The following is a 12,945-nucleotide window of genomic DNA, read 5'->3' as shown; positions in this document are numbered from 1 at the left end:
GTGAAATTAGTATTACACTATAACCAATTGCTATATGACCGTGCGGCCCACAAAGTGTGTTGTTAATTCTGGCTCCGTTTGAGAAAACGGTGAAAAAGCAAGAGCTATCTGGCGTAGCTTGTTAGCTTATCGGCTAACGTTAGCACTGTGAGCTAATCCGCTAGTAAACTTGAGTGAAACGTAATTGAAGTGATTTGATCTTTGCGACCTTATGAAAGAGGGTTGGAAAATGTGTCCAGTCAAATAGTGGATTATCAGAAGGAAGTAGTTTCTCCTCATGAAGCAGCACCAGAGGTGTGTTTGCGCTAAACTAAGGTGTTAAAAAGTCCAAGAGTACAGGGAGTGTAAACACCCGTGTAGCTCAATGTTAAAGAGCCTAATGGGAAAATTCTAGATTTATATAGAAGAATGATATTTGTGTGTATTGGCGGCCGGGTAGAGCAGCGGTAGGATCGATGCCCGTTCATACTGAATCCCGTGTTCGAGACCTCCTGTGGCAGATGTCGAAGCCCGACGATCTGACTGCAGTCGAGAAAGAAAAAAGGGCCGCAGACCATGTGCTGGAAGAATATGAGTGGGGCCTTGATCCCCAGCATATAGAGACAGACAGTGTCTGTGGTAGAGTAGGAACGGGCAATATCCAAACCGCATGCGCCGCTTCATGTTTTCTCACTCCCATTGTGTTTAAGTTAGTTAGCGGTTTTTTTTTTTTTTTTTTTTTTTTATTTCTCCCCCAGGTAATAATCTGTAATAATCATCTCCTATCAGGCTCTAAAGGCTAATGGCACCAAGTCACAGTCAAATAGACAATGGGATGATTCAGTTTGTGTTATTTGTGCATCGTACATGATGTTTTAAAAGACATTGGCACTTTTCAAATAGGATATTGAGAGATACGTTTAAAAATGTTCGTCTCGTGTGAGTTGTGCAACTTGTAGTGATATTAACGTGTTGATTTTGAGTCCACACTCGTCTCAAACATGTGCCTGTGCTCTCCAGAGGAACCAAAAGACCTACTGTGTAATGTGACTTTTGTTCTCGGATCCCTTACACCAGTTTTGCAAATATTTATTTATCGTTGTTTAGTGACATATGCTTTTCTTTGGAATTTATTTTTGAAAATCAGGTTAAGGCTCCGATACACAGCCCCGAAAGCCCAAAGGCGATATAAGGATGACGGCCTCCGGCATCTTGTGTTTGCCAGATGGATGATTGAAGTGAATGCTTGTGATTCATTCGACACAAACCGCTTGTGGCTAGTTAGTGTAGTGGTAAGATCACCACCTCCCACGTGGGAGACCAGGGTTCGAATCCCAGCTGGGTCGTTAGGCAAGACCTCTTCCTGTGCTCACACTGTCGTACCCTTGTACGTCGCTTTGGATAAAAGCTGAATGACTAAATGTAGAGACCTTCAACTAGTTGTGTTTTTATTTTTTTTTTTCCATTTTTTGTTTTTTGAGAGTTTAAAATGTGTTTATTATACATGAATGAAATTTCCTTTTCTCTGTAGCACATCATGCATTTTATAAGGAACACACTATAGTTGTTAATACAAAGCGTAAAGATTGAAAAAACATTAGGTATTATCTTGATTTTAGATGTCAAAAAGTATTTGCGGTTCCCAGTGTTTTCTTTTCCGTGGAAACGGGAAACTTTGGGTGTGAAAGGTTGCTGACCCCTGCCGTACACTGTCTGTTCCCTTTGATTTCCTCCACCCATAGGTCCAGGAGATACAACGTGAAGGTGTTAGTGCAGTACAAGATTGTCCAGTGGAAAGACTGAAAACCTTAGCCGTCCCATGTCTTGAGAAGAAGAGGTGTGGCTACGGTGTCCCGACGGTGTACTTCCACACAGTAAATGAGTTGAGACACCTTCATGAACTAAAGCAGGTTTTGCCAAAGGATTTCAATGCCTCCTCTACCGTGGACTTGTGCATGAGTGCTGCCCATCATCACACGCCGAATGTATATGGAGCAAATTGGTTGAAGTTTTGTCTTGTGTAGTTATTATTTGATGCCTTTGTGATGGATTGAGTGATTTTAAAGATTTGTATTTTTAGCTAAGCTTGTGCTAATCAAGTTGTATTTGACATTATCTCACATACAAGTATGATAGTATTTCAAGGCTGTTCATTATTCTGTTACCACAGTGTAGGACATTTTAAACGTGGGCATTTTGTGTAGTGCAGTGTAAAGCAAAACCAGAAATGAAAAAGAGTCCAAAAGGGTAGCTTTGGATAAATGACTGTAGGTTTGGAGCCAAACAGCGCATGTAATGTTTGATGTGTTATTCGTTCAAAACATCTTGATGAAACGTAAAAAGAAGTTGATCTTTAATTTCTTTCAATGGAGTCCAATTGATTGACACGGCCCCAGATGAGGGTGTTGACCAATTTGCATTCCGCCAATTTCCAATTAAAATATTACAAGAAAGCTTTGATTGGTTCCGCGTCCTCCATAGAAAAGTAATTTGTCTTTCCCCTAAGACGTTTGGTGTTTTGCATTAAATTCTTAAAGTTAACGTGAATGACAGGTCCACATGACTTGTTTAGGAGTTGAGCAGGGCCTTAAAAAAAAAAAACACACGACGCTCCACACTCCGGAACCGTAGATGAGCAGAGGAGGAAGAGAAGAAGAAGAAGAAGTAGAAGAAAAAAAAGTAGAAGAAGAAAGTAACGGTGGATTTGAAGGAAGATTAAAAGCACAAGTAGGCTGAGATAAAACGCTGACACAATAATAGTTGGGTGTTTTTACAAACGAAGAAGTTAAAGTGGTGAGTGAAATTAGTATTACACTATAACCAATTGCTATATGACCGTGCGGCCCACAAAGTGTGTTGTTAATTCTGGCTCCGTTTGAGAAAACGGTGAAAAAGCAAGAGCTATCTGGCGTAGCTTGTTAGCTTATCGGCTAACGTTAGCACTGTGAGCTAATCCGCTAGTAAACTTGAGTGAAACGTAATTGAAGTGATTTGATCTTTGCGACCTTATGAAAGAGGGTTGGAAAATGTGTCCAGTCAAATAGTGGATTATCAGAAGGAAGTAGTTTCTCCTCATGAAGCAGCACCAGAGGTGTGTTTGCGCTAAACTAAGGTGTTAAAAAGTCCAAGAGTACAGGGAGTGTAAACACCCGTGTAGCTCAATGTTAAAGAGCCTAATGGGAAAATTCTAGATTTATATAGAAGAATGATATTTGTGTGTATTGGCGGCCGGGTAGAGCAGCGGTAGGATCGATGCCCGTTCATACTGAATCCCGTGTTCGAGACCTCCTGTGGCAGATGTCGAAGCCCGACGATCTGACTGCAGTCGAGAAAGAAAAAAGGGCCGCAGACCATGTGCTGGAAGAATATGAGTGGGGCCTTGATCCCCAGCATATAGAGACAGACAGTGTCTGTGGTAGAGTAGGAACGGGCAATATCCAAACCGCATGCGCCGCTTCATGTTTTCTCACTCCCATTGTGTTTAAGTTAGTTAGCGGTTTTTTTTTTTTTTTTTTTTTTTATTTCTCCCCCAGGTAATAATCTGTAATAATCATCTCCTATCAGGCTCTAAAGGCTAATGGCACCAAGTCACAGTCAAATAGACAATGGGATGATTCAGTTTGTGTTATTTGTGCATCGTACATGATGTTTTAAAAGACATTGGCACTTTTCAAATAGGATATTGAGAGATACGTTTAAAAATGTTCGTCTCGTGTGAGTTGTGCAACTTGTAGTGATATTAACGTGTTGATTTTGAGTCCACACGCGTCTCAAACATGTGCCTGTGCTCTCCAGAGGAACCAAAAGACCTACTGTGTAATGTGACTTTTGTTCTCGGATCCCTTACACCAGTTTTGCAAATATTTATTTATCGTTGTTTAGTGACATATGCTTTTCTTTGGAATTTATTTTTGAAAATCAGGTTAAGGCTCCGATACACAGCCCCGAAAGCCCAAAGGCGATATAAGGATGACGGCCTCCGGCATCTTGTGTTTGCCAGATGGATAATTGAAGTGAATGCTTGTGATTCATTCGACACAAACCGCTTGTGGCTAGTTAGTGTAGTGGTAAGATCACCACCTCCCACGTGGGAGACCAGGGTTCGAATCCCAGCTGGGTCGTTAGGCAAGACCTCTTCCTGTGCTCACACTGTCGTAGCCTTGTACGTCGATTTGGATAAAAGCTAAATGACTAAATGTAGAGACCTTCAACTAGTTGTGTTTTTATTTTATTTTTTTCCATTTTTTGTTTTTTGAGAGTTTAAAATGTGTTTATTATACATGAATGAAATGTCCTTTTCTCTGTAGCACATCATGCATTTTATAAGGAACACACTATAGTTGTTAATACAAAGCGTAAAGATTGAAAAAACATTAGGTATTATCTTGATTTTAGATGTCAAAAAGTATTTGCGGTTCCCAGTGTTTTCTTTTCCGTGGAAACGGGAAACTTTGGGTGTGAAAGGTTGCTGACCCCTGCCGTACACTGTCTGTTCCCTTTGATTTCCTCCACCCATAGGTCCAGGAGATACAACGTGAAGGTGTTAGTGCAGTACAAGATTGTCCAGTGGAAAGACTGAAAACCTTAGCCGTCCCATGTCTTGAGAAGAAGAGGTGTGGCTACGGTGTCCCGACGGTGTACTTCCACACAGTAAATGAGTTGAGACACCTTCATGAACTAAAGCAGGTTTTGCCAAAGGATTTCAATGCCTCCTCTACCATGGACTTGTGCATGAGTGCTGCCCATCATCACACGCCGAATGTATATGGAGCAAATTGGTTGAAGTTTTGTCTTGTGTAGTTATTATTTGATGCCTTTGTGATGGATTGAGTGATTTTAAAGATTTGCATTTTTAGCTAAGCTTGTGCTCATCAAGTTGTATTTGACATTATCTCACATACAAGTATGATAGTATTTCAAGGCTGTTCATTATTCTGTTACCACAGTGTAGGACATTTTAAACGTGGGCATTTTGTGTAGTGCAGTGTAAAGCAAAACCAGAAATGAAAAAGAGTCCAAAAGGGTAGCTTTGGATAAATGACTGTAGGTTTGGAGCCAAACGCAGACAATAGCGCATGTAATGTTTGATGTGTTATTCGTTCAAAACATCTTGATGAAACGTAAAAAGAAGTTGATCTTTAATTTCTTTCAATGGAGTCCAATTGATTGACACGGCCCCAGATGAGGGTGTTGACCAATTTGCATTCCGCCAATTTCCAATTAAAATATTACAAGAAAGCTTTGATTGGTTCCGCGTCCTCCATAGAAAAGTAATTTGTCTTTCCCCTAAGACGTTTGGTGTTTTGCATTAAATTCTTAAAGTTAACGTGAATGACAGGTCCACATGACTTGTTTAGGAGTTGAGCAGGGCCTTAAAAAAAAAACACGACGCTCCACACTCCGGAACCGTAGATGAGCAGAGGAGGAAGAGAAGAAGAAGAAGAAGAAGTAGAAGAAGAAGAAAAAAGTAGAAAAAAAAGTAGAAGAAGAAAGTAACGGTGGATTTGAAGGAAGATTAAAAGCACAAGTAGGCTGAGATAAAACGCTGACACAATAATAGTTGGGTGTTTTTACAAACGAAGAAGTTAAAGTGGTGAGTGAAATTAGTATTACACTATAACCAATTGCTATATGACCGTGCGGCCCACAAAGTGTGTTGTTAATTCTGGCTCCGTTTGAGGAAACTTCTAAACCAAGGTCTTATTAGTTTAAATATAATAGATGTTTATTAATACTTTAGAGAGACCAGAGCAAAGTGAAATGTAATTAAAACGTGAAAAAATTCCTTAATTAAAAAGGTTGAATACTGAGGTATTGTTAGAAACCTTCAATTCATCAGAAATGGCTGTTGATTAATGTAGCTGATGGATACAAACCCAGCTGAAAACCGACAGCTACCATAGGTATAAAAATATATAATCTGATGAAATCGACTTTTCATCAGACTCTTACATTGCATAAAGAGCTCGGATAGGACAACGTGTGCAAAAGCTCAGAGACCCTCAGATATGAACAAAAGTATTGGAAAATGTAGACTTGAAATAGATTAAAATGAGAAGTGATTTAGACTTAATATTTAGTTGCAAATCCAGTGCTTGCAATAACTGCATCAAGCCTAGGAGCCATTGACCACACTAAACTATTGCATTCCTCTTTTGTAATGCTTCTCCAGACTTTCACTGCAGACTTTTTCAGTTGTTGTTGTGGTGTGTTTGGTGGTTACTCCTCCTAGCAGGTAAAATCATGGAGTGGACGGCTGGACTTCATCCTGCCTGCGGTGGTAATGGGCAATGTCTGGAAATTTCCCTACCTGTGCTAAACCAGCAGGCATAACATTCTTCATAACTGAATATACCATTTCCACGCTATACATAACACTGCCACACGATGGAGCCCTATTAAAATGCTCTTCCTAGTAAGTCTGCTGAGCCAATACAAAATCACTCTTGTAAATAGTTGTACAAACCACAACTTAACAATACAGATACATTTGGAAAATATGTATCGAACCCAGTGATATAAAATGCTGTCTCAAACATTTGCAGGCTGGTGCTACCAATGATCATTTACCCTTAGTTGGTCCTATTTAGCAGAAACAGGCAAGCAGACAATAATGGGCCATAATATCAATAACAGAAACAAAATATGTAAAATATGTATGCTGATCGGTGGCAGAATAGTCCAAGTGGCATTGGCCTTTCTAACAAGTGGCCTCTGTACTTCTGTTCATGAAGTCCTCTGTGAACATTAGATTGTGATCCTGTCATTGCTGCCCTCTGGAGGTTGTTGCTGATGTCACTAACATTTGTTTTAGGGTCTTTCCTTAGAAAAGAATAGAATAAAATTATTACAATCAGATGTTATTTAGTAATGAAGATGATTTTTGTAGTGATATACAAAAACATTACAATACATGTGGCAGACAGACAAATTGTTACTGTAATTCAGCTTATAACAAACCTGTCATTCTTACAAAAATACAGTGTCAGTAGTTTAACCTTTTTGGTTTGATTGATTTGATTTTTTTAAATGTCATACTTAAACATACGTAATAAACCTGAACCCTGACACACAGACATGAACCATACACTGAATAGTTTGCATTTGTTGGAGGACTTTGGTGACTGTTGTTATCTCGTTTGTGTGTTCCACGCACTACAATGTGCTCATGAGCTGGACGCTTAGCTATTCAACTCATTCAGAGGGATGCTACCCTGGACTTCCTGCAACAACACCTGACAACACTGTTCCAGTGGTTTCCCTGGCAATTCACCTGCAATCTGTATAAATATACTGTACCGTGTCAAATCAAACCAAATCAAAGGTTACATAAACACACAATTTTTGCCAAAGTACTGGTGATTTCATATGAGAAATATCTGAATTTCTTATTCTTTCTTTACTCTTTTCACTGCTCTAAACTTTGATCTGAATGTTTTTTCTTTTACAAAAACTTGAAACTGTAACTTTTGTCATACTTTTTTTTTTTTTTTTATCTCTTCTTAATTTTCTGAGTTACAGGGTTCTGGAGAAAACCAGTGGCGTTGAGAACCCTGGTGACATTTGCTGGAAGCTCTTTGGGTATCTCCTTGTTGCTCATTGCATTGCATTGTGTATTTATGCATATTTAAAGTCAGTAGAGTCAGTAGAGTCAAATCTACGGGCAAGGTAGAAAATCGTATGCGTTTATGCATGATTAATGCTATGTGCTGGTCCCATTTTTAATGTAATCTTTTTTTGGAAGCTTATTGTCCTCTGACATATGTTGTAATTAAGAAATGTCATACACAAAGACAAAGTGCTGAGTACTGGAATATAGTTTATACAGCCTATGGTCTAGCCTAAGTAATTTCTTTGAAGAATGTCTTTTATACACTATTTATACACCATATTGTCCATTATGTGTTATTTATTTTGCACATACATTTAGATACGTTTGTTGCATGCTCAGGAAGTAAAGTGATTTAACTGAGTGTGATACACATGATAATTGGAAACGGCCTTTGCTCAGTTTTCTTACAATCAGGACATCACACAATGAAACATACAGAAAATAGTCATGTGTAGGTCCTACAGTAAAACACTCTCCCTGAATTATTCAATGTCCCATCCTCACTGAAAGTTCACCGTAGCTCAGTTGTTGTTACTTCACCTCACACAACAAACACTGGTCAATTTCTGCTTTTCACCACTATGTCACACAGGTTGTGTATTTCACTGCTGTATTTTCGTACTTCTTTCCTTTTGCTCTGCTCATTAATAATGTGCATCTTTCTGGAGCATAGAATTGTATCCTCTATTTTATTTATCTGTCTGGAGCAAACAGTTTGAAGTGAAGGTGAATGAGCAACAGCAAATATTTGGCTAGTCCTGCTAGTCCTTAGGAAGTTGGTTACACATTGGTACCAAACCATGGAGACCAGGTTTTAGATGTTAAAATTCTAATTAATTATTATCCCATATAGTAGTGATGAATCAATTATGTCTTTAACTTATTCATTAATTAATATAATCTATTCTCTTTTGAGAGGAAATTGTGAAAAAGGTCATTCCTGGAATTGTTGTTCTTAGAACAAGTGGTGGAAATGTGCACTTTAGGAACAAATGCATACATTTGAATAAATTTCAGGGCAGAAATATAAATTCAAGTGATAGATTACTTTTAATATTCAAAAAAATTCAGAGAGCAAACCTAACATCTAACAGGGTCTAGTCCCTTTAAAACAGGCTTCCTCATGATAACGCTGGAGGCAAAATTAGCCCCACTTAGGACTGTGAACATCAGTGATGGTGCACATTGAAAAATAACACACACATTTGTTATATCATATCTATATGTAACATAAAACGTTTATTACTAAATGTGTAACGGTCAGGGTTAGGGTAAGAATATGATTAGACATTATGTCTCTGAAGTTTTTAGGACCAAACAAAATAAACTTGTCTGAATTTAGCAGTAAAAAATTTAGAGGACAGACCTTTATGTCTTTTAGGCATGCTTGTTAGTTTCTTCTGGTTTAATAGATAAATATGTCTGGGTGTCATCTGTTTCGTAATAATATTACACAATAAGGGGATCATATAGAGTGAAAAGAATCGGCACAGAACCCTGTGGGACTTTTGTGTACATAGAAGACTCCAATGCTAAATAAAAAAGCCCCCTCTTTTTGCTCTGCTGTCAGTGAATAACTTATCTGGATTACTACCTCAGAGACTCACTGGGTGGCAGCACAGCAGCAGTGAATGCAAAGTGGATGCAGTTAGATCCCAAGACTTGGGAGTAGATAGTCAGGGAGTCTGTCATCAGGACTTAACCTTCACCTAAGATGAATCTATACAGCGCTGAATACAACTTTGTGAATGTATTTGATAGAGCAACACTACCCATATTGTCCTTGCTTATAAATGCATTGGCGAGACTGATACTGATGGTAAAATATGATTTTCTAATGTGTTTACTAATATAGAAAAAAACTTTTTCAATAATGTACTATATGATTTTTGTATTATTATGCAAGGACATATATGTATCAGGGTGGAATTGGGTTGTTTGTTTTGAAACAGGCCCATCATGTGTAGTGAGTATTTTCATGGATGATTTAAACTCACTGGGATCTAAACCACATCACTTGGTGTTAGTGGCTCTTTGGTTAACGCACGGAGCGGCAGAAACACTTGAAGCAAAGGAGAGCAGATCTGAATGCAGTGCTCTAAGAGGTTTGGAAGTTAATTAGACCCCTGTCGTACTGCAGCAGCACCCTTAGCAGAACTGTCCGTTAATCAATACTCCTTTCCTACTTCCCTCATGACAGAACGTATCATGGGCAGTAAATTAGCACCGGGAGGTCTGTTTGATCAATAGCCATAGACAGTCAAGCCTTAAGGGCAGTAAATTAATGGGTATAGTGGCAGAGGGGAAGTGTTTGTGAGCCTGAATAGGCAGTGAAGGGGGAGATGGGTCACTGTCTAACTCTTGTTGTGGGGTGTGAAGACATTCATCTGTGCCAGGCAAAGAGTTAAACCAGCCTCATAATGGAGCTGTTTCAGATCCTCTCTGACCTTTAAGTAGAATTAAATTTTGCAGTTGAGTGGGAAATCCACTGGTGCAGCTGATCATCACTGTAATGATAGATATTTGTAAATGTGTATGTAAACTTTATTTAGAGGGAGAGACTCACAGGCAACTAGTGTAATGATTGGTAACGTGTTCTCTCCTGATTCTGGTCAGAACTTGGACTGTAACTGATTAAGCTGGAAAGACCAGATAGGAGCATTACTGCAATAGTAATGCAGTTTTCAGTATCCCAATAGTCCAGTTCTCAGTATCCTGAATTAAAAGGAGTACAATAGTCTCTCTGTGTTGAGAGTGAAATGGCCATACCTTGGCAATATTTTAGAAAAAGATAAAAAACACATTGGTGACAAACCCCACATAAGCCTTAAATCTCCATTCTGAGTCACATATGAGTCAGAGGTTTCTGTTGTTTCTGTGTCATCAGAGAACATTAATTGGTCCAATGGTTTTGAATACATTTTATTGGTTTCAACAAAGCAAACCAGTTAATATCAGATCCAGACAGTCGAACGTGTTCCCTCAGTGTTTAATAGAAGCTGGTGATCAACTGTGTCATTTGTACTAAACCGTTTGTACTTCAAAAAATACCACAACAAAAAACTGAAGCTGTAAACCCTGTCATCCTGTGACCTCTGTAGTAGTTAGTCACTTTTTTAAGAAGTGGAATGTACATAACCAATCATCTGAGGCTTCGATCAGATGCCGTAGGCGAAGCTGGTTTCAGTTAACACCAGTGTACTGAGATTTCACTTCTCTTATACGTGTTCAGTTTACTTTGTTTCCTTGTGGTTGCTGACTTGCATGAAGCATGTGCTCTCTTTGCAGAGATAGACTTCTTCACTGCACCTGCAGTCCTCATTATAGCTGTGCTTTTTTTTTAGGTTAGTCTGATGAGCATTTAGCTGTGCCATCTTCAGGCACAACTGATACCGCTGGGTAGTGTGTGGTTGCAGTAACCTATAGCGCGGTTGTGTAGCCAGCATAAAAAACTAAAGTTCAAAGGTTTGAATTTCCATGGCTGGTTGGATTCCCACGCATTTTCAGCATTTATTCAGAGATTTAACATGGCAGACTTTATATTTAATGCATACAGGATTTGTCCAGTATATCTGAAGAAGCATATTTGTTTATTTATGTTTCCTATTTCAACCCATTAAAATGCTAATGAGTATCTTGCCAACTATTCATATGCAGATAAGAGCTTTCGAGGCTCGGATGCTACAGTGTGCCCCTGCTGCACAGTTGCCTTTGTTTAATGAGGATTTTCTGGAGCTTTCTTTCAGACTGTTGGGGATGTGCATACATAACAAGTCTGTCCCTAAATGGAGTTCACCTCCAGCTGGTAATAAAGCCACAAGTCCCAAACATGAACTACTATTATACACTTACAGAGAGGTGGTTTTCTTTTCAGGGACATGTGTTCATATCACTTTCTGGCAAATAATCCAGTTTTACCCAGTGTCCCCAAATTGACCCCTATGTGAAAAAAGTAGAACACACCGTTTTCTCTAAAATAACTTGAAACTAACAAAAGTAGTACAAGAAAAAAATAGACTTTGCCATTGTTCTTTAATCAACAAAACTATGCAAAAATAATGCAACAAATGAAAATATCAGAAATTAAAGTGACGGAACCCATAACATAATATTTTGCTATCATTCTGATTAATCTGCAGGGGATTTTTTATTGTAAAGACATCTAGGTCTTTACAGCCCCATGGACCTTAAACTCAAACTTCTTAATAATATTTGCAACTGTAGTGTACAGTTAGAATTATTGCTATAATCCAAATTAATATGTATTTGTGTAATATTAATATTTTTTTTTATTTTTCTAGGGACACCAATACATTTGTACAGGCCATTTTTGTTTGTTTCATTACTTAAAATATTCAGTTTAATAACAAATCAAAAGCAAAGTCTGATTCTTATTTATGTAATTTATTTGAAGGTACAAACAAACAAAATGATCTGTATGTTTTTTCAGATGCATGGACCTTGCAGATCAGAACGATGTCTTCCTTTGTGCATCATGGAGAAAAAAAAAAAGCTGTCGTGTTTCTATTCACTCAAAGAAACTTCCTATGAAGAATGTCATTGTATTTTGAAAGAGGATAGATGTTATTGTACTAGTGTATTAGACACCAGCCTTTGTAAACCAGTGTTCTAGTTCAGCCTGTCTTGTTTTTTGTTTTTCTCTGATGCTGATAGTGCCCTAGTTTGGAAGGTGTTACAGTAAAAAATGCTACCTTACCCACTGCACTGCTCAAGTGATCTTTGTCAGTAATCCAGTATACTAGTACTGGAGGAATAAGATTAACATGATGTGTATATCAACTGTAAGCTTGTAACCTCATACCAATTTCTCAGTGTCTCTGCTCACTCTGAACATAAGCATCATCTGCTACTGCTGAACCTCACACACCACAGGGCCTGTTATAGGATCATGCAGATAGCTGGTCTGCATGGGTCTTTACAAATCAAGCATGCTTCAAGTGATGCAGCATCTAAAGTCAAGGTATAAGCAACGTTAATCCTTTGGGGGTTAACTGAAGCCTCTAGGATGGCAATGTGAACACTGTGTCCTGTTGATTTTTTTTATATAGTATTATTGTAAAAGTATAAATATTTGGTTCACAGTGGTGTCTTAATCGGTAAATGTCATGTGACCACAATGTTTCCTGTCTGCCTCTCTACAAGCTATCAAAGGATGGCTAATATGCCATATATATATATATATATATATATATATATATATATATATATATATATATATAGACATGTAAACATGCAACCAGGTTTCTAATTAGCCTTTTACCCGAGCACAGGAGTCAATCACCACTCAACTACTTTCTGCAGAGAAGCATGGCTAGTTGAAAAGCAAAATCATT

This window comes from Anabas testudineus, chromosome 9 (assembly GCF_900324465.2).
Source record: "Anabas testudineus chromosome 9, fAnaTes1.2, whole genome shotgun sequence".
Taxonomy (NCBI): domain Eukaryota; kingdom Metazoa; phylum Chordata; class Actinopteri; order Anabantiformes; family Anabantidae; genus Anabas; species Anabas testudineus.
The sequence above is the reverse complement of the archived record's forward strand: the minus strand, read 5'-3'. Positions refer to the sequence as shown.